The sequence below is a fragment of the Callithrix jacchus genome, chromosome 13 (assembly GCF_049354715.1).
Source record: "Callithrix jacchus isolate 240 chromosome 13, calJac240_pri, whole genome shotgun sequence".
In the NCBI taxonomy this organism is placed as follows: domain Eukaryota; kingdom Metazoa; phylum Chordata; class Mammalia; order Primates; family Cebidae; genus Callithrix; species Callithrix jacchus.
Window position 1 is genome coordinate 83,530,922 of NC_133514.1, and position 22,391 is coordinate 83,553,312.

At 36.2% G+C, this 22,391-nt stretch overlaps 1 long non-coding RNA gene across 1 annotated transcript; it reads left to right on the forward strand.

Annotated features, from left to right (window-relative positions):
- Window positions 1–4,935: 4,935 nt before the first annotated feature.
- Window positions 4,936–9,776, forward strand: LOC118146697 (uncharacterized). The gene is made up of 3 exons (XR_004732535.3): window positions 4,936–5,246; window positions 6,998–7,108; window positions 7,470–9,776. It is a non-coding gene; the product is annotated as an uncharacterized LOC118146697 (long non-coding RNA).
- The last annotated feature ends 12,615 nt before the right edge of the window (window positions 9,777–22,391 follow it).

Consider the following 22,391-nt stretch of genomic DNA (forward strand, 5'->3'; position numbering starts at 1 on the left):
GAAAAAACCACAACTACATTTGCACCAACCTAATATTAACCCCCTGGCCTGGTCCAGCCACTTAGGTCTTTACTGAGGCACATGGAGTTGGGTGTTGGTCTCTATCTCAACCCCAAAGGGAACAGCAATATAAGTCTGGTCTTCAGAAACCTAAATTTAAGAGAAGATATTATATAAACAAGAACAGCATCAAAAACAACACGGACATTCTTTTTCTTAAAAAATCCATTTATGTTATTTATGTCCTGTGACTGTCACCAGAACATATTCTATGAAAAAAGTAAGAAAAGTATTACTTTTATGCTATTTATGAGGATGCTGAGATTTAGAATATTTAAAGCATTGCCCAAAACTTCAGCCTTGTTTTGACGATGGCAGGTGCTCAGTGGAAGTTTATGAGAACCTATACCAGTCAATGGGCTGACTGATAATTGACCAAGAGAAAGGGAGAAGGTCTTACCAAGCAACCAGGAACCAAATGAGGATTTCTGGGAAGATCTTTTTTCTTTTAATGCACAACCACTGTCTGTTTCTAATGTAGGATAGTCTCAGCAGTGGCCTGAATTTTTGATCATAAAGTGGGGAAGGGGAGTGTTATAACATGATGGAAGAAAAATGGGAGTCACAGAGGTGGAAATCTGCTTTTGTAATAATACACAATGCTATAATTGAGAATGTATGGTGAAAGAAGCACAATTATCTTTCTGCGTGAACTTACGAGTCAGGCATTGGCTAGGACAGAGAAGATTTGGATTCAGAATCTGACTCTGCCATGCCACAGTTGACAGACATCTCACTTAAGCATTCCACATCAGTTTCATCACCTGTCAAATAAAGGATCAAATTAACTATAAGGACCCGCAGAGCTTCAAAATTGTGTAATTCCATGTCTTATTCCCTTGGAAGACCTCAAGATTACAATAGATTTGGCATACTTAGATTATCAGCCAGAAAGTAACCCTAACCCTACAATAGAAATTGGCTTTTGTGATTATAGGGGCTGAGAATTTCTATGGTCTCTTATCTGCAAGCTGGAGACCCAGAAAAGCTGGTAATGTAATTTGGTCTAAGTTGGAAGGCCTGAGAACCAGGAAAGCCTATAGTGTAAGTCTTATTCCAGTTCATAGGCCTCTGGTCCATGAGTGCTGATGTGTAAGCGCAGGATAAGATAGATGTCCCAGCTCAAGAAAAGAGAACAAAGTCACCTTTCTTGTGCCTTTTTGTTCTATTCAGGTCCTGATGAATTGGATGATCCCCATCCACATTCTTAAGAGAAAGATCTCAGCCTACAAATTCAAATGCTAATATCTTCTGGAGACATTCTCACAGACATATGCAGAAATAATATTTTATTAGCTACCTAGGAATCCCACAGCCCAGTCAAGTTGTCACGTAAAATTAGCCATCACCTTCAGGAGGAGAACAGCATCTTAGACAGTTTTAATTTGGGGAAGATCACCAAAATCTACATTACAACAAAACTTCAACCATCACTTTGCCATTGCTTAACCATATACCTTTATCAAGTAGATTGGAATACAAGGCCCATAAAGTCTTTTCCAAGGTCATCATTATTATGTAGGAGATTTAGAACTAATGTCCAAGCTTCCCGACTTCCAGGTTAATCTTACCTCTTAGGTGATGCCCTCATCAGACCACTTCTACAAGTCAGAGCTATGGCTAAGACATCAAATATTCACACCCTGCAGACTGTCTACCACCTAGTGTAATCACCACTCTACCACTACAAATACTTTTTCCCACAATGACATACATAAACATATACTTTTACACACAGTCACGTACTCACATGTACACTCACAGAGGCACATCCATTCACAAACAGCCTAGCACAAGCATGAACGCACACACACCTCACTCAAATATAATCATGCACACTCTCATCCATACATGGACACATGCACACTTATATACAGGCACATACACAGTTCCAATTGGTTGGCATAGAACACATTTCTTTTTTCATTCTTATACTTGAAAAATTCATATTCATTCTTAAGAATTTGATTCTGGGAGTCGCTCTTCTCTGACTGCTCCCCAGAGACGAACCGTGCATCTTCTGTGTTACTCAAGACAGTTCATAAGTTTCTCTTATTTCATGCATTATATTCCACCGTTTTGTGCAATTTCTTTTTTGTAGCACCATGTATAGTATAACCGTCTTCTAAAAAAGCAACATATTTTTCTTTCGTTTCTTTGTAACCTACCAGAGTACTTGTCATAATAAGCATTTCTTAAACTGAAATAAACTGATGATTCTGTGTTACAAGTAATACAGAAGAAAGTATTCTAGGAGATGAGGCAATACATATGGTCCTACTTCTTGAGCTATGTCCCTTCACCTTGCATTCTTGCCTAACTTTGCAGTAGAATTGCTGTAACTCACTCATTCATTTAAAGAATGTCGCAATCACTGTATGATAGATGATGTGCCAAGTGTACTGAGGGTAACAAATCTGAGTGTTAAATATCTTGTCTTCAAGAAAGTTGCCATCTGGGTTAAGAGTAGGGTAGAGACAGAAGAATGCAACAATTCATTGAATACTGCCATAAAAAGAGAGACCTAAGTGAATAAAAAAGGAGCCCTACGGATATCCAGAGAAAAGGAAAGGATAATTTGGGAAAATTCTATGTAAGCTTCTGGCCTCTGCTCCTGATTTGCCAGCCTCCAGCTTCCACCCCTAGTATTGATCTTTAATCTGTTCTTAGAAGAAAGGCTCCTTACATCCCACGTCCTAGAGAGACCCTCACTCACAGGAGACTAATATGATCTATCTATTACCACTGAATCCCACTATATGTAACTCCACTTCAATTCTGGCACAATTTTGCACTGCAGAATACAAGTCAGGTTCAAATAATTTCATATGCTGGCTCTCTTGTTCGATATTTCAAGACAAGACATACCAAAGAATGACCAAAATGCCAGACATACTGGAAAACCCATTTAGCTCAAGCTATTAAAAAATTTAGATGTATTCAAGAGTGAAAGCCTAGGACGAAGAGAGGAAAATGCAGTGAAGAGATAAAAATAATGGTTTTTGACAGAAATGAATGAGAAGATGAATTGAGCCATAGACATAGAGGAAAACAAGAGTAAAGAAATGCTTGAGAACATTCTCCTGCCACCTTCCTCTGCGAGTCTTCAGGGCCTACAAGGGCAGCAGAGACTGGTGTTTACAGTTATTTATGTCAACAGAACCTGAATGTTCTCTCTTCTTTCTCTCTGTAGGGCACTGAGTTTCCTTGAAAGAAAGGATGGTTGCAGTTTAGAAAAGCAAAGAGGCCTAGGTGAGTGTCAGAAACACTGGGAAGGCATAGACATGCCCACTGTCTCCCCCAATCTCACTACCATTTCTACCTCTTTATAGCCCACACCCTAGCTGACCTCTGTGCCTGAACTGTGGTGTCATGAAGGAAAGTTTATTAATCAAGCTTGAGGAAAGCTACCAGCACATGAAACACGGGAGAATGAATGCAGCATCCTAACAGCTCTCTGGAAGACAGATGCCCCTCATCATACTCTCCAGGGGGCAGAATCTGGTCAGGGGAAGTGACAGGGCTCAAGAGGGGCCAGGTCATTGTATGGAAATTTATTATGATGGGAAAAAAGGAATATTAAAATAAGATAGAAAGGGACCACAGAGATCAATTTTATCTATATCTTTAACATCCATCCCCTTTTCCTCCACTAAACCCTTCTCTGCTTACTTCCCCATGTCATGTCTGCTCATTTGTTTCAATGATCAGAATGCTTTCTTCAGAAATACTCATGCTGCTGGATCAAAAATGGTGACTCTGCTCTTCTTGATACATTATTCTCTCCTTGATGCCTGTGCTAACAAACTTACCCACCTCCCCCCCCACACAAACACACACCACTCCCACACACGCTTGCCTTGCAGGTTGATGACATGGATTAAACAAATGTTTATCAATTGCTTTTGTGACTTCTAAGCATTTTCATGAACGTGCCCAGGAAAGTCTCACACGTTAGGCATTATTATTGTCACTGTATCACAGATGAGGAAACCAAGTCATGGAAGAGAGCTAAGTCGGTCAATAACATCACAACGGCTAGTAAGTGAGTTTGGATTTAGGCTTTTGATCTCATATTGCATTTGTTCAAGCATATAAGTTTGCCTTTGATATTATCTTACCTTGTTACCATGGCTTTAGGTCAAATTTTTTTCATGATATCTTTCTAAATAAATCAATCTACACAATAATCTTCTTTTAAGTATGCTGTGATGATAATAATTATAATTTTAGAAATTATATAGTCTGATTATCTTTTGTGGTATATAGCAAAGTAATATATAATCACTTATAAAAGTTTTACTTTTACTTAAGAGATACTGAGTGTTAACCATATAAGTCAAATTATTTCTTGACAACATGCTTATCACTTCCAAACAGAATTTCTTGTCTACTAAGCTTTGAGGCACCAGGCACACTTCCAGGGAGTGCCTATAATTTTCTAGTTAATCCAAATAAATATTTTATTTCACCAACCATATCATAAGCTTTGGAAGACAAAAATTATCCTTTGTATTTCCTGTATTCTTGCATAATCTACCACGTCCTTATCTCTGTAGAAGCTGGGCACATAGTATGTGTGCAGTGAAATCCAGCTACCTGAGTCATAACAAGTTAAATATAAGTCATTAGCTTTATTAGTGCCTTCTGCTGTTGTTTTGGTGGTTACTGCATCTCAATTTCAGTGTGTTTCTGTTTCTCAGATGCTTAGAAAATGCCAAGCCTTTCAACTCCCAGGATTTTTGGCAGATCAGCATTTGTGCCAATTTTTAAAGAGGCTGAGAAAGCTTATTGTGAAGAATGATTTTTAGTTCTATTTTTTTCATCTGCTAATGTTGTGTGTTCAGCCAAAGCATGAACAGCATCCCACCAGCCATATTGTACTACATTATGAAATTGAGAATTGCATTAACAGGATAATCTCATAGATGTTTCCGAGACAGGAGAAATGTGCGCAATCATTTTCTAAAGGGCAAGGAGAAAATGGCATCCAATTGGACAGCAGTTGATACCGGAAAAGAAGAGTCCAGCCCAAGTGAGCGTCTGGGCTCCTTTCTGTGACAGACGTCACCCTCCCAGCCAGCCTGCCAGTGCCCCAGCAGCATATGCTGTAATCTGGAAGATGCGGTTTCTAGTTACCAACCTGATATCTCTCTGCAGCATGAAAATGAAGTGACTAATGTCAGGTGAGTATAAAAATTTCCTGGAAAGGTTTGCCTTTCACAGAAGTTGACAGCTTTAAATTTTTGTTATGTTACATGAACCAAATTTAAGAAAGTTTCTATTTCTTGGTATGAGGAGTTATAGCTATTAAACTATCTCTAACTTTCTGAGAAATAAAACAAAATGATTTTACTTCCTTCATCGACTTTGGCATTTTTTAAGTCAGAAATACCTGGGTGTTTTGAGAAAGCAGTAGAAGGAGTAAACCTCCATACTATTTTCCCAAGCGTTACCCAAATCACCAAAGAGAGAGTAGAGGGCAGAGTGGAGACAGACGTTTACCAACACCGGATCTAAACCCTTGCATGTGTCATGTGATGAGACCAAATCAAAGAAAGATGGCAGGACAGACAAAGGGCCATTCCTGTCTGAGTGGATCTTAGTAATGAAAATTAGGGACAAGGGTTGATGACATGAGTAGACAATGGGAAATATGAGTCTGCTGCTTGAAAAACCTCCTCCCTCTAGATTCCTCTGCCTTTCCCATGCCGATATTAATTAATAGTACCTGAAACCTAGTGGAAGATAAGCTACGGGAAAGCATGAGACTGTATTAAAGGAGGCATTTTTTTATGACGATATTTTAAGCATAGCTCAGCAAGAATGAGCCTCCACAATCAGAAATTTAGAGATAAGAATATATTTTACAAATTGGCCACTCAGAGGCTAAGCACAGTGGCTTATGCCTATAATCCCAACACATTGGGAGGTTAAGGTGGCAGAATCACTTGACCCCAGGAGTTCAAGACAACTTAGTCAATATAGGATAATCTCTACAAAGAAAACAAACAAAAAACACTTGACCACTCACCATGGCGCGTTCTAGAACCAGACTAGAACTATCCACTGCATCCACACAGATTAGAAAAAAAAAATTGCACATAATATTATGAAATAATCATACTGTGAAACAGCTAAAATGATCGGGAATAACAAAAACAAGAAAAGAGACATTTATAGACAGCAATTGCTTTGCTCATAAAAAAATATACAGAATAATGGAATGATAAAACAATAGACTCATGATGAGTGGGGTGGCTAACTTGAAAGATGAATCCAAGCACATAATCCAAACACATAATCACAAAGCAGACGGAAAAGGTGCATTGAAAAGTAGCGAACAGAATTGAAATAGCAGAAACCAAGTAAATTATGTGAAGACAGGCTTGACAGCACTCAAATCACACCCAGAGAAGAACAGCCAGGTAGGTGAAAGAAGAAAAGAGAGATGAAAAGTATGAAGGACACCAGGGGAGCTTATCTTGGGGAAACTTTATGAGGGGTCCTCATAAACAGGATAAGCCAAATGAAACAGAAAAAATAATTACAGATATGATAGAAGAACTAATAATTTAACTGACAGAGGACTTGCTCCTACAGATGGAAAGATTTGAATGTATACCGGGTAAAATTAAGTCACAGGGGCTAAGCATACATACCCTAGTGAAATAATGGAATCTAAAGAGTGAAGATACAATCTTACATGTATATTCACATAACAAAGTACCCTATATTCTCAACTATATGAAAATCAGTGATGACTCTGAGTAGAAAACAGTCCTGTATTCTCTTAATGAGACAATTAAAAATATAGGGCCAACTTCGAAATATAATTCAAGTTCTACTACGAATAATTAATTTCTGCGGCTTTAGTATAATTTAACCTATCAGGTTAAACCATAAGAAATTGTCAGCTTTTGACTTTTACTTACAGAAAAACGAACAAACAAGGTAAACAAACAGGCAAGCAAATGAACAAACAAAACAATTTTCTATGGATCAATCTAAAACTCCTACCAAGTTCAGTATCTTCTGTGTAAGCTTGGTGAGTAATGGCTCTTTTGAATATGTGTTAATATACAATCAATAGAAATTTTATATGCATCTGAAAGTTTTCATTTTAATAATATCAGGGCAGTTTTAGAAACATCCTAAAGATTTTTTTTTTAGCAATGTAACTACACACCCTAATTCTTTTAAAAATAATTTTCGGGTGGCTCATTTATAATGAAACACAGCACTTACAGGCATAACGCAGTGCCCCCAGGAATAATGAAGAGAACTCAGTTAAAATCCTTTGTCTGCTGAATGTCATTAGATGAGATTTGTGAGCCTCCCAAATTAGCACTGATTGAGGTGGTTTCATCCTAATGTGTCTCTGCAACAAGATTCTGTATTCCTTCTAGGAGAGATGCCTTAAGGACTCTGTAAAAGTCACCTCTCTCTGTGCTGAGTCTGGCTTCAGATTTCTCTCTTGTATCATGAGAAATTAGAACTGAAGAAAAAGAAAGATTCAAGGTTTTCAAATGCCATATTCAGCCAAGAAGTGATACACTTGTGAAGACTGAAAGACTGCCTAACTTGAGAAGAATCACACCCATGAACACTGTCTGAAACAAACTTAATAAAAAACATATAACTATTCTATGAAATCAGTCTCTGAATATTATAATTTTTAGAAAAAGTGATATTTCACGTGAGAATAAGTAATTTACCTAAAACAGACTTCAATCAAAACCCAGAATTTGGACCTGGAAGTGAAAACTGGACATTTAACATAACTGGTATATTCACAAAAGCTATTAAAGTGATTAAAAGCCTAGTTTTAATTCCATTTTAGTACTGTTACATCCTTGATCTTGAGTGCATTACTAAAAACTCTGTGGTAGTACTCCTTATTTACATTGAATAATACTGAATCTGCCTCATGTGATTGCCATGACATGAGTATATTCCTTCATGTGAAGTTCTGAGAACAGGGTCTGGTCACACCAACATGGAATTGCTATAATTATTGTTCCCACTGCAAGTACTAGGAAATCAACAGAGAATATTGCATTTTCCAGGATGATTACTCAGGAAATAAGAGCTTGGCAGTGGGATTTGTTGTAATTTTTATTCCAAATACTTTTCTTATTTATACTGTTTCATTTCTTTCTGAAGTCAATATGTATATTTCTTAGTGAATTTTAATTATAGAGAAATTAAAACAAATGCCAATAACTATGAAATTAATTTTTAAAAACAAACTTAAATTTTTCATAAAACAGTTTATGTTCAATCATTTGTTCAAAATCAATAGTCCTCATCCTGGGGATTATATGTGGTAAATTGTGTAAGTGTCTGAGTTCTGGATTACTGCATGCCAAAAACTTAGGGAAATAAGATAAGGAAAAGAAAACTTATCCCAAATGAAAGACACATTGAATGCCAGAATCAATTATTTAAATCTCTCTATAGTAAAATGTTATACATTTTATACAGTGTTTATTTTCCTGGTAATCTTTTATAACGTAGTCATTGTAAAGTTCTACTTGGTAGATGATAACCTATGGAAACAGCATATCTCAGTAGGGCATCAGAACTAGTTGCCATCGAGCACAACACTCAATCTACTGCCTTTGGTATTCAATCAGATTGGCATTAGTATCCCACATGGAGTCAGGACACATACAAATTCCGAACAGAAAGCACATTCAACATTTGATGACATGTGTTAAGCAAATATCAATATTAGCCGAAATACTTCAGTGTTCACATCAATAATAAGCAGTGTGATAAACAAGGTGAATGCTCGGGAAATGAATCAGTTTTAAGAAAAGTCTTCTAAATTTAATAGAGGTGACAATATTTGAAGGTCCTGTATAAATATTCCTCCAAATATGTTAGTAAAATTCCAAGCCTCAAGTGAACATGTTATATGCTAAACTTTCTACCTAGATCAAAAATCCCTTAAAGCATTTATTTCACTGTTCTATACCAAACAAACATTTGATAAAGTGTCACGGTTATTGATGACAATGAAAAATGAAAATTGTAATGACAATGGAGGTGCTGCTACTGTTTTAGTACCACCATGGTCTTGCTAGAGGGAAAGCAAGAGCTTGAAAGGAGGAGAGATGGAAAACAACCTTGGAGAAGACTTACAAGTAATCTTAAAGATTTGTAAGGCTGCATTTTTAATAAATTCAGTGGTTAGAATAATAATGCTGTATTTCCAAACACACATAGAAGTCAAAACGAACAGACTGAAAGGCAGAGATTTGCCCCCCAGCTGCGCAGGGATCATCAGACCATTATTGAGATGCTTATCCTCTGCAAAATGGCTTGTGTTGAAATTATTTTTTAAGGGCATCATTTCTTTTAGAAAAACCTCATTACTAATTTGCCAATTGAATATCCCATAAGATATTGGAAAGCATTAGTGAATATAGAGTGAGTATTTTGATTTAAAAAACATGTGCATCCCCTGTTGTTCAATAATGATGGGGATGAATAACATCTACTTTAGATTTTCAAATGTAATTTATGGTGATAAGACTTTTAGACAGGGGATGGATGAGCTGATGGATGATATACATATAGTTGAAACTCAGGTAATGACTGTGGCATGTTTTGCATTAGGTTATGATAATGTGAAAACAATCAAAGTAATATTTTTTTTAAAACTGCCAAGAAGAAAAGTGAAATAATAAACTCCATTATATCAAGTGCTCTGATTTTTCAAATGCTTTCAACATCTTCAGTTCTAGTTTAGTAGGTGCTTTCCCTAACACAACACAACCAGTTGAAATCTTCAGTGGGGAAGAGGAGGGAGTGATGTTAGGGACATTTTCAGATTTGACATTGAATAACCCATATATCAGCTCTGTAAAGTACAGTAATGACAGAAGAAGGTAGATAAATTAACTCCTGCTTTTTAAAAAATATTATTTCTATATTGTCTGAATTTTAAAAAGTTATTTATATAATTAGCTATATAATAAAAAGTTATATATTTTTTAATGACGTAAAAATCAGTATTCTTATAGATTTGGCAACAGAGAATATCTACAATTAATGACTCTTGGAGATATAAGATTGGATGAGGGTACTTTTCATGTGAGTGAAATTGATTTTACAAATCTACAAATTCTGTCGACGGGATAGTTTTTTTTTTTTAATTTTCGAGTCTTGATCTGTCACCATGCTGGAGTGCATTGGCATGATCTCAGCTCCACTTCCCAGGTTCAAGCGATTCTCCTGCCTCAGCCTCCTGAACAGCAGGGCCTACAGGAGGACACCACCAGGCCCAGCTAATTTTGTAGTTTTAGTAGAGACGGGGTTTCACCATATTGAACAGGACAGTCTTAATCTCTTGATCTGGTGACCTGCCCGCCTCAGCCTCCCAGAGTGTTGGGATTACAAACATAAGTCACCACGCCCAGGCTTAGAATTTTTTTTTCCTCAGGTATTCAGTATATATTATGAAGACTATCAGAACAAACAGAAAATCTTTTAAACTGATTATCACTAAAAATTTGCCTAAACACTCAAAGCCAAAAAAACGTGGATTAAAAAAAAATCGACTAACCAAAATCTCTTCACATCCATATTTAGCTACAATATATCCAACTGGTCAATAATTAACCAATATTCACACTGAAGCTCTACAGGTCCTTCACAGGCCATCATGAGCTCCCAAGACCTTTTTCTTTTTGAGGCATGAGATTGGAGATATTATCTATTAAAATATTTTTAACATGTATGTCCTTTGACCTAACAACTTTCACTATACAGATCTTTATATACTTTGGCAAAGTGATATATGTATATTATTCCATGCACAATTGTTTATAAGAGCAAGAAACGAGAAACAATGCAGATGTCTTCCAATAGGGGGCAGGCTATAGAAACTGCAGCACATCCAGACTAACTCCTGCTTTATCCACCCATTCATTTCCATTAGTTCTCCAACACAGAAGATACCTCAGTCAGTTCTTTAGTGATATAATCTCCTTAATTTTTCTTCATAGATTTTTTCTTCATCACAATTGTCTTTACATACTTATGTGCTCGATAATGTGCATGTGTGTGTTTTGTTTTCATCTGCTTTCTTCCGTATTTTATGAAAAAAAAAAAAAATCTGCAGCTGCTTCCACTAACTTCCCACCTCTGGAAGACAACATACAATAACAACCCAAATATTTTATAATTCCCTGGCAGACAGCAAATGCCACAGACATGTAACGTGCAAAGCCTGACAATCTCAGTGCATGGTATGATAAGTTTCCATTGTATAAAGTGCTCTGGTTTTTCATCCATGTGGGCTGTTAGAAAAAAGGATCAAGTTCACATCTAAGAAGATGGGGACTCTGTAATGAAGCCAAAGAGAAAATAAATTGGCACAGCTAGATGTTGTTCTGGGTAGCAGGTAGGTGGGCAAGGGCACAGTATTCAAAAAGGTGTTTCTAGCTAAGGCATACTTATTATAGGTGACTCAGTCTAGTGGAGAATGCATAGGAGCCGAAATGGAGAAAACAGTCATATGAAGGAGGGCAGGAGATGTTGATCATAGTACCAGGGGCCCCACATTCCAACTGAAGTTTAGGTACAGGCACCAACTCTAGCATATTTAGACAAGACGACCAGACAGAAAGTAAAAATAGGAGTCCTTTGTGGACATTGAGTGCTAAATACTAGAGAAGCAATGTGTAGAGAAACAGGCTGGAAGGAAGATAATATTTATTAGAAACCTTTTTCTATGCTTTGCTTATGAAAATGGAGGGCATGGGTGGTGAAATAAAGTGAGAGCACTTAACTCTCTCTTGTCCCAGTGAAGCCTTGAATCTAGGTGGCAAGGTTCTCTCTAGCATCGGGAACTTCTCGCACACCCTGGCCTTTACAGGCTTGGAGAATACACCCTGTGAGCATTTATGTGACTAGAGTCATATAAGAAAGTGCTGCATGGAGATCTACCTTCTTCCACCAATGCTGCAGTCACAGGCTCGGAATTGGGGGTTGTCTTTGTTTTTCTCCTGCAAGTAGTATGTATGGAGTAAGAGGAGATAAAATCATTTGTTCTCCTTTTTTTGATCAGAGTCTCTTTGACTGTGAATCTTTGGTGAAGGATAATGTTTTGAGAAAGTTCAATATTAAAATGTTCTTTTCCCTGAAGTAACCATCACCCCAATAATTTATAAAAATCAATCAGTAATGGATAGGATAATAATCAAACCTCATTACTAAGTTTAACAGGTTGGTCTAGGAATCTCAATGGGAACATAAGTCCTGAGTTCCAGACATATAATTTCAAAAGAGTCCTATGGGATCATCTGTTTTCTTATGTCAATGTTACTTTTATTTATGTTAGCTTCCAGTTTTTTTTTTAGGTTTAATGAAGTAGTACTCAAAATAGTTTATTAAACAATTAAAACAAACAAGAACTTGGCTTTCTAACACCTGAATTTTTAGTCCTTTGAATAAAACTGAAAGCTATTCTCATTCAGTGTCACTCCCCACATACACATACCTTTGAGACAGTGGAAGTCGCCTCACTTGCTGTCCTCATGCCAAAACCCAGGAGACTAAGAGAAAAAGAAAAGCAAAGCCTTAAGTCTGAGGTATTTTATTCAACCCCATGACCTATGATAACATAAAGAAATTCATTTTCTGTTTAGTGAGACCTCATTTTCTAAAAGATAAGCCTCCTATGTATTGAAATGTCCTCTGTCCGCTCAGGGCATAGACACCCCAAACTTGAGAATGCTATTTCCGTCCGTCCTGAGTGTACATTCTTTGGAAAGTCTCTTAACATTTCCGTGCTTGCCTTTGCCCTTCTGCAAATTGATCTTGTAATACCCATTTTGAAAGAGTGATAGGGAGCTTTTGACATGTGTAACAAGGACTTTGAGATCCTCAGATGAAAGAAGCCTCAGATGTACAAAAGCATTATCCTTATTGCATGTGCATTTTCTCCTATGGTCTAACTGAGGGGAAGGATTAGGGGAGATTAATTGTGCATATGATCTGTCTAATCGGTTAAGGAGAGCGCAGAATGCTCATGACCTTCAAGAACACCAAATAAAACAGCATGTGCCAAGGCAGTTTCCCGAGTTTAGTTTATTATTTCAGCAGAGGTTAAGCTAGGGGAGAGATGGAGGTGCTTGAGTGTTGAGACAATACGATTGTAAAGGGGAAGAAAGTAAAAGCCTCAGAAACATGTATGCATATAAAGTGAATAAATACAGCAAAGATCTTGGGCCTTGTGTCAAAAAATTTTAAATTCCATTTTCATTCTGCTTATTCAATGTACTTTGTGAGGTAAAGAAATACATTAGTTCTGATTTCACTCCCCCTAAAATGAGTTTAGAAACAGAGGCCACTTGCTTTAATCTTTTCAATCCCTGCATTCTTCAGTTATAGATAAGATTCAATAATAGGTGCTCAGTTCCTCTAGTCTATTGAGAGAGATGTATTAGACAAATAGAAAGAGCTTCCCTGGGAGAGAAACCCATGATTATTGTTCCAAAGGTCAATAAAGTTAGAGAAATTGTTAATCACAAAGACTTGAAATTGCACTGTGAGTCCTGCCCTTCAGCTTTGCAAGTTCTTTTCAAGTCCATCAACCAATCCTAAGAAGGAGAGTAATGTGCTTTCTCTGGCTTAGTGAATATTACAAAATGTAATTACTTTCCATTTCTAATAACCCCATTGCCCTTTAACTTTTAATCATGCTTCCCCTATCCATTCACACATGCTCTTAAATGAGGTTATACTACATCTACATGAGCCCAATAGGACAGTAGTTTGGAAGTAGGAGTTATATCCTCTTGGTTTGCTCCTTACGCATGTCCCAAACTCACATACACACATTATCTTTCTTCTGTTTCTTATTCTGTAAGTGCCTTAAGCTTTTGAGCCTCAAATGTTGTGAATGTCTTGTACTTAATGCTCACAGCTGTGAGCCTATATAATTTTTTTTACCGTGAATAAAATACCATTTTCTCCATAAATCATGTCCAGTGTAAAATTATTTTATATATTGGAATACGTTTAAGTATTATTTTGAAGACTAACACATTAAAATATCTTGATAAAGAGAAGTGGGAAAACATATAAGGTGATAGAGATTAAAAGCTAGAGCATCTACTTACTTTTTGCAGCAGGTGCCAGTATTATTTTAAAACACAAGACATTAATTTACCTGCAGAAATATGATGGTCATGTGTGATCACTTATATCATTTACTTTTACAGAGAAGTGAAGGAGCACTGGGCTTTCACATAAGTAGTAATGATAGAGTTTTATGTAAAGACAAGTTGGTTGTCTCTCAGGACATGCGTATCTGGGATTCTTGTATGACAATATCACTATTGCTAAGTAGCTGACATTTTTAGTACATAATTCACTATTCATTTATATTGTGACTATACAAAAATATTCAGAGTATACAGAACATATCATCTTAGATATAAACTGACCTTCCAAATTATGTATAAACCATGTCCATAGCATATATTCTATATGATGTGGCAGATTTCTTATAGAGCTTTAAAGTTAGAAAACGCTTTTACATATTGTATATAATACTTTCAAGAGGTGGGCAGGCAGTTTATAGATGATCTCTGAGTTAATTACAGGACTAATAAGATGCAGAAGATGAACTGACATCATATGTTCAGATGCAAATGCCCTTGCTACACTCTCAGGCTATTTTTCAATTGTGGGGATAACAATAGAGTGGAATTTGCTGGTGAAATGGCAACTGAATAGGTACAATTGTCTAGGGTCTTCAGAGGCTCCAAATTATTCTTATGTAAAGGAGTTAGGAATTGTCACTGTTTCTGAAACTAAGGAGAGGTAAAAGCAAATTCTCCTTCCTCTATATTACTGATTAAATAGAGACCTAGATATGTGGTGAAGATCTAACGAGCAAATGACAATGGTTTGTAAGCATTCACCTATAAGTAAAACTATGAAAGTCAGTATTCTAACTATGATTGTAAATAGATTATGAATTGGATACAGCCATAGCACTCATTATATTAGTGGTGCTGTGAGGATTAACAGAAGTGACGTATAGCAAATTCTTACCACATTCCCTGATTCACAGTAAACACATAATACTTATATTTCATCACCATTACCATCACCAGCATCAGAATCACTGGCATTATTATAGCTTTACTTGAGATTTTAAATTCTATGGTGTGAGGACTCAGCTATTAGATATTATTTTTAAATAATATTTTTTAATTTTTTAAATAATATTTTTAATTAACATCTAATTCTGGATCAGAATTATGTACTAAGGAACAAAGGAAATAATGATGCCATGTTACTGAGTAAGCTCAGAAATGCAGAAATCAGAGTCTGAGACAATAAACACATAAACAATAAAAGTGAGGTTATAAGCACCAGCAGTTAGTCCACAGGGTAGATCTTCACCTGGTTTGTGAATTAACTCTGGCTTGCTGAACCAGCAACCTCCTTGAATGTTACTATATTTATCAGCATAAAAACAGAATGATGGTTTTAGGAATGAGGAATGCTGACTGCCTTCTCCAGACTAGATACCGGAGCAATATTCATCTAACTTCATCTCTTACGTGTACTAGAAACAGAGGACGTTCTAGTAAAGCTACTTGTCCTGCACACCCACATGCACACCAGTAGAACACTGGAGATAACTTTGCCCTTTTCTCCAGGTTGGCCTTATGCCTAGGCACTATAGTGGTTTTTGAATGTGTATGAGCTGAGTGTCATTGTCATGGCTTCCCAGCCTGAAAAGATCTCTACACTATGCCTACAGTCCCACTATTAATGTTTTATTTATCTGTGTTAAGTGTTGCCCTCTCCCATTGTCTTCATTAGAATGCAAATTATACTGAAACAAATATCACATTAAATAAGTATGAATATGTTTATTAGATCAATTTCTTTTTACAAGAGACAATAGGCAAAAGGAGAGTGCTAGGTGCCCAGGATAGGAGGAAGACATTGACATGAAGGTAGAGTTTAAAAAGAAGGTTAAATTAACCTTGACGCCAGAACAAAGGTAATAAAAAAAGATGGCACTGTTAAGTTCTCCTAAGTCGCTGTGTCTGCCACTCAGTTTTTGTTTTTTACACCTCCGGATATCATGGCTTTATTTAATTCCCTGATGCTACAGATCCATTTCAGAGTCCAATGAATAAATGTCACACTCTTTGCTTTCTGGTTATGGGACTGACTCCAGTGCCCTCTGAAGATACAACAATCAGTTAGCTCCCAGCATTTAAAGGAATAAAGTATGTATTAATGAATATTAAATAATAAGATAAATTGGCAAGTACTGTGTCATTTTGATTCACGCAAGCTGTAACATTTTTGTATATATATATATATATATGTGTGTGTATATGTTTATATTTTAGGGTACATGAATCAGAATGCATACCACTGCTAGTAATTTATCTTGATTTTTAGTATTTATTAATGTATAATACTAATAAATTTTAGTACATACACTTATAAATTTTAATATATATTTGTACTGAGTGTAAGTAAAGTGAGTAAATATTAGAAATAAAAAGAGCAAAATGATAAATGCCACTCCTTCTACACATTAAATTTTGTTTTATGAATTTAACAACCTTGCAATGTTAAAGTAGTTTTTAAAGTCTATTGTCTTTTCATTCCTGTTCTGTTTTTCTGTTGAAATCATTGCAGAAATACTGATATTTTTATCAGAGGAACAAATACTGAGGGGTAAAATAATCTAGACCTTGAAATTGCTGGAGCAGCTCTCTACAGTTTTGCAGATGGTTCATATAAAAACATACAGAAGACAAATCATGCAGGTGATAGGTCCATTATGTTATTTCTGTGTCTTTCACATTTTCCTAATTCGTTTACCAACTTCCACTGAATCTAAGTCTTAAAATAAGTCTGAAGAAGCCATTGCTGCTTTGGGATGGTTGACAAAGGGAAGGAACAATGACATTTAAATTTCATTCAGGGAACAAAAAATGAGAGAAAGTTGGATAGGTTTTTTTATCTAACTGGATTATGGTATGTATTGGGGAGAAGAGAACCCTCTGAAGCAAGGAGCTGACTGAATGATTCAGGATTAGAGATGCTATATTGAGGCACTACTGTGACAAATAATTGTACTCCCAATGCCTGCATCATAAACAGAATTGAGTTTTCTACCATCTTGTTAGAATTAAGAAAATAGGTATTTAGAGAGGTCAAGTGATTGAGTGAAGATGTTGACATGGTTTGGCTGTCTCTCCACCTGAAGTCTCATCTTAAACTGTAGATACTACCATAATTCCCATGTGTTGTAGGAGGGACCCTGTGGGAGATAATTGAATCACTGTGGTTTCTTTTCACCCCTACTATTTCTTTTTTTTTTTTTTGAACGGGGAATTAAAATATAAGGTGGGGCACACAGAAATTCATGAGTAATTAATGTTCCTGTGGTAGAGAATAAGTCTCACAAGAAGTGATGGTTTCATAAGGGGAAACTCCTTTCACTTGATTCTCATTCTCTCTCTTGCTTGCTGCCATGTAAGCCCTGCCTTATGTCCTCCACCATGATTGCCAGGCTTCCCCACCCATATGGAACTGTGGTCCATCGAGCCTTTTTATTTATAAATTACACAGTCTTGGATATGTCTTTATCAGCAGTGTGAAAAGGGACTAGTACAAATGTGAAATCAGGTACCTTATTTCCAGATCTGCTTTTCTGTTTGTAGGGTGTAAGAATAAATGGATGAATGAAGGTTAGAAGTTTAAAATAAATATAATAATAATAAGATAAATACAAAGAAAAGCAAACTACCTGTATTTCATATTTGAAAATTACACGTGTGTGAAATGTTTATTTATAGCTATATTCTATTTGTAATTATTATATGCTATATGTGGGGATATATGATAATATCATTCATAACTACATCAATGTTCACTAACTCATTAAACAATTCAACATTTATTATGTATCTATTACATACCAACCATTTTATTAGATATACTTCATAGAACTGTGAATATAGTACCCATTCTCATGTTAGTTGCAATGACAATGACAAACACAATAACATCAACAGCAATATATACAACCTAGTCAGATTGCCAAAGTACTTTCACACACATTGTTCCCTTTGATTATAATGGCGACTGGATAGAATGTCATTATTATCCCCATTTTACATGTAAAGAACCAGGACTCTTGAAAGCCACCTGTAAGTCTTAGAACTCATTAATATTGAAGATATTTCAAAATATTTATCTTAATTATTTTTATCAGGCTACTTATTCTTTATGTAGCAATAGCTATAGCAATCTCTGTTGACTAAAAGGAAAGAAACAAGGGAAGATGAACAAACTGCATTTATCTGCACAACTGATCGTGTACAATTATTTCACTAAACTTCTTTTTAGTTCTGTTTTGAATTATTAGTTAACATCATATTCTTTACCCACTAAATGATTAATTTTTCTATAAGACTGATGGAGAAAGAGCCTCAGGTAGATACCTAAGATGTCCAAACCACGTACACATTTGAACATTTTAGTTCTAATCTCCTTATATAGGAAGAATCATAATTTGAGAAAGGGCATAATTTTTGTAAGCAAGTACATGCTTTCAGTTGCTAATGTAGTTTTAAAAGCCAAAGATTAACTCTTGGTTTTATAGATATTGGCCAGAATACAAGCATAAGTATACCTACATGCATGAGCATATGACCAGACATACATTCACATATACATCCACATAATATTGGAATACAGTGTTGAACCCATAGTCTTATCACTCTCATAGAACTACCTTTTCATTTAATTTGCTGACTGGAATCCCCTAGAGGGTGACAAAAGACGAGATATGTAGCTATCCTCAGTTTGAACATGTGGCTTGGCATTGCTTATAGTGACCTTGTGTTAGCTCTTAACCATCTTTGCCTGGCCAGCCAGCCAGCTATTCACGACTTCACTATGGTCATCAGGGCCTAATGTCTCCTTAATGATAACCTTGACTCATTCCTGGCATGTTAATGGCCTCACCTCAGGAGACAGCTTCACAACTTGGCTGAAACGCAAGCTCCCTTAGCTTAAAAGATTAATCAGAAGCTTGCAGCTAATAATAGATTGCCCTTCCCACTCCCATTTTAGTATCCGATGACAAGAACAGGTTGATAAGTATTATTATTGAGTCATAGACTTGGAATCATCCTCAAAAGGTCATTTAGTCAATCCTCTCTTCTCCTAGAATTACTGCATGTAAGCCATCCCTATAACTGACCATTCACTTACAGTTGATTTAAAAACGCCTCTGTGTCCTGGCTAGTTGCTTCTGGTTTCTTTTTTGCCAGAAGTCAAAAGAGGAGGCAGAAACACAGTTATAGAAGTGCAATTGTTAGTGTTACCTAGATATTTTTTCCTTCCCTTAGGCATTAAAGTAGCAAAATGGGCATCTATTGGCCCTGACTTCGGAAGGCATATGGGTAAGTACTATGTTCCTGAGAATAGAATCATTAGCTTTGAGAGCTGGAAGGGAAATATGATATAAATATTTATCTCTGAATTTAGAGATGAACAAAGAAGGATAGAAAGAGAGCCAACACAGGGGGTTTCAATCTATAATTTTGAAGTTTCACAAGAAAGAATCTACATATAAGAATGAATACGCATTCACAGTTAAGATTTAACAAAGCAAACAGCAAAATGTATTGAGTATGACTTTGTCAGGGGTGACTAGCAGAGTAGCCTTAGTGTGAGTTGATGTCAACCTATTTTCCAATATCTCAACTACCTACTCTAGAAACAAGGATAGAAAATAACGAGCCTCAAGTATGTAATAAAACGTTGATAATTCATCTACCATAGAGATTTAGTCATTCATTTATGGAGAATAAAGGCAGTACTACTGTTGAGATGCAGCTGGGGATTCTGTCTATTCTCTTTTTAAGTATAAAAGGGAGAAGAAACACGGAAGCATTAGCTGGTTATGACCGTAAGTGAAGTATTTTCTGGTTAAAAATATCTATCTTTTTTTTTTTTTGGAGATTTCCAGCAAAGGCAGGGTAAATTGTCCCAAGACAGCAATTCCTGGATTCATTAAAATTTATATAACCTTATTCTGTTTGGAGTGGAAATTAAGATTTCTGATCTTAGCCTCTCAACGAATGTCAGAATTTAAAACCTGCACTACCATGTATGAGGGTAGGGGAGTTAGAGTATGCCACTGGACCTGAATTCAGCCCTATAAGTGAGATTGAAAAACAATATCATAAAATGAATCAGATCAGAGCACTTAACTCTAAAACATTACAATATCTATAGTTACTATTTGTTATGAGTTGAATTGTATCCCCGCAAAATAGATATATTTTAAAGTTCAAGCCCATTGCTACTAAAATGCAAACTTATTTCCAATAGGCTCTTTACAGATGTTCTGAGGTTAAAAAGGGATTGTAAAGGAGGACTGTAATTCTATATGACTGGAGTCTTGAGCGAAACTCTGTCTCAAAAAAAAAAAAAAAAAAGGCAAAGCATGGACACAAAGATAAGCATGCAGGGAAGACAACATGAAGAGACACACTGAAAAGACAGCCATGTACAAGAAAAGAAGGAGGGCTGGAAAGATCCTTCCTTCAAAGTCTTCAGAAGCAACCCAAACCCTGCCAATAGCTTAATTTTTAATTTCTAGTTAGACGATACATTTCTATTGTTAAGCTACTCAGTCTGTGGTACTTTGTTATGGCAGCCCTAGCTGACTAATAAAATATTCTTATATTTAAAAAATGTTTCCGAGGGTGTAGGGACCAGTTGAAAGTCAGGAGGATATTTTTTGGATCGCCACTAATTTCCCTAAGTCCACACACCTGTCTCTCTGTGAGAAGGAACATGGAGTAAGAAGTTCTGAATGACAGTCATGTCTCTAGCCACAAACGCCACGTTATTAATCCCAGAACTGGGATTAGTTATTAAACCATAGATCTATGCTTCATTTTGTACTGCAAAGTATTACTCACTTTTTAATTTCATATACACTTATGATAGCTGCTTCCTCAGGAAAGGTAAAAATAAAGAGACTGAGGAAATGTAGAAGGAGGGGCCAAAATGCATATTTTGCCTTAAAAGATGAAGATCAGGGACAGAAATATTTCTATCCTTGGTAATATTGTGGGATTCTCTTCTGGATATCTTACCTCATAACAAACTTTAAAATGTTATAAAGGAATTAGCATTTCAAATAGTGACAGCTATTTATATATTGAACCCATACAAACTATTATTATTTAGAAAAAACAGAAACCAAAAATTGTTGTTTTAGATTTAACCCAGAAATTATTGCCTGTTAAGAAGAAGAATAAGAAAAAAGCAAACTTAAACTACAGAACAACAATGGTTTTCTAACACAAAATAATTTAATGAATGAATTTTGAAACCTCAGCAATAGCTTTGTGTGTGAGTTTGGGATCCACAGAAGCAGATTCTGAGAGGATTAGTGTTCAAGTGAGCTCTGACGAGTTTGGGAATGAGGAAAGGAAATGAGACAGAACCAAGCAGTGGTAAAACCCCATCCACAGCCTGATCATATAGGAAGCCTCTGGATTTAAGGCAGAAGAGCTGAGCTTTCATATCCCAGCCCCAGTCAGTCATTGATTGGCTGAGGACCTTGGGCTGGGGGAGTACTCGTGACTTAGGGTAAAGTGGCTTTCTGACACCAAGAGGCATCATTGCAAGGACATCACAGGTAGAGGACATTGGAAACAAAACATGTTGGGGGGACACTAGGGGTCGTGAAAATGGAAAAACTGATCTTAGAGAATCCAGATGGCATAACAATAGCTATAATGGCTACTACTGTGGGTTATATTTTTGAGAATCTCTCTAATCATTTCTTATTGAGATAAAAAGTGGCAGTTAGGGACCATTACCTGACTGTTTTTTGAGATGTTCATTCAGAAATTTCATAGACAATGAACTCCTATTTGTGTCTCCTGATTATTCATTTTTGATTTGGCTTTCATTTTGTTTTCATTAATTACCATGTGTAAGGAGTCAATGAAATATGTGTGTACCATTTTTAATCTAATAAACAAAATGCTTGTGTGCCCACAACTTAGATTAAGAAACAGAGAAGACAGTGTGGCGATTCCTCAAGGCCTTAGAAATAGAAATTCCATTTGACCCAGCAATCCCATTACTGGGTATATATCCAAAAGACTATAAATCGTTCTACTATAAGGACACATGTACACGAATGTTCATTGCAGCACTGTTTACAATAGCAAAGACCTGGAATCAACCCAAATGCCCATTGATAATAGACTGGATTGGAAAAATGTGGCACA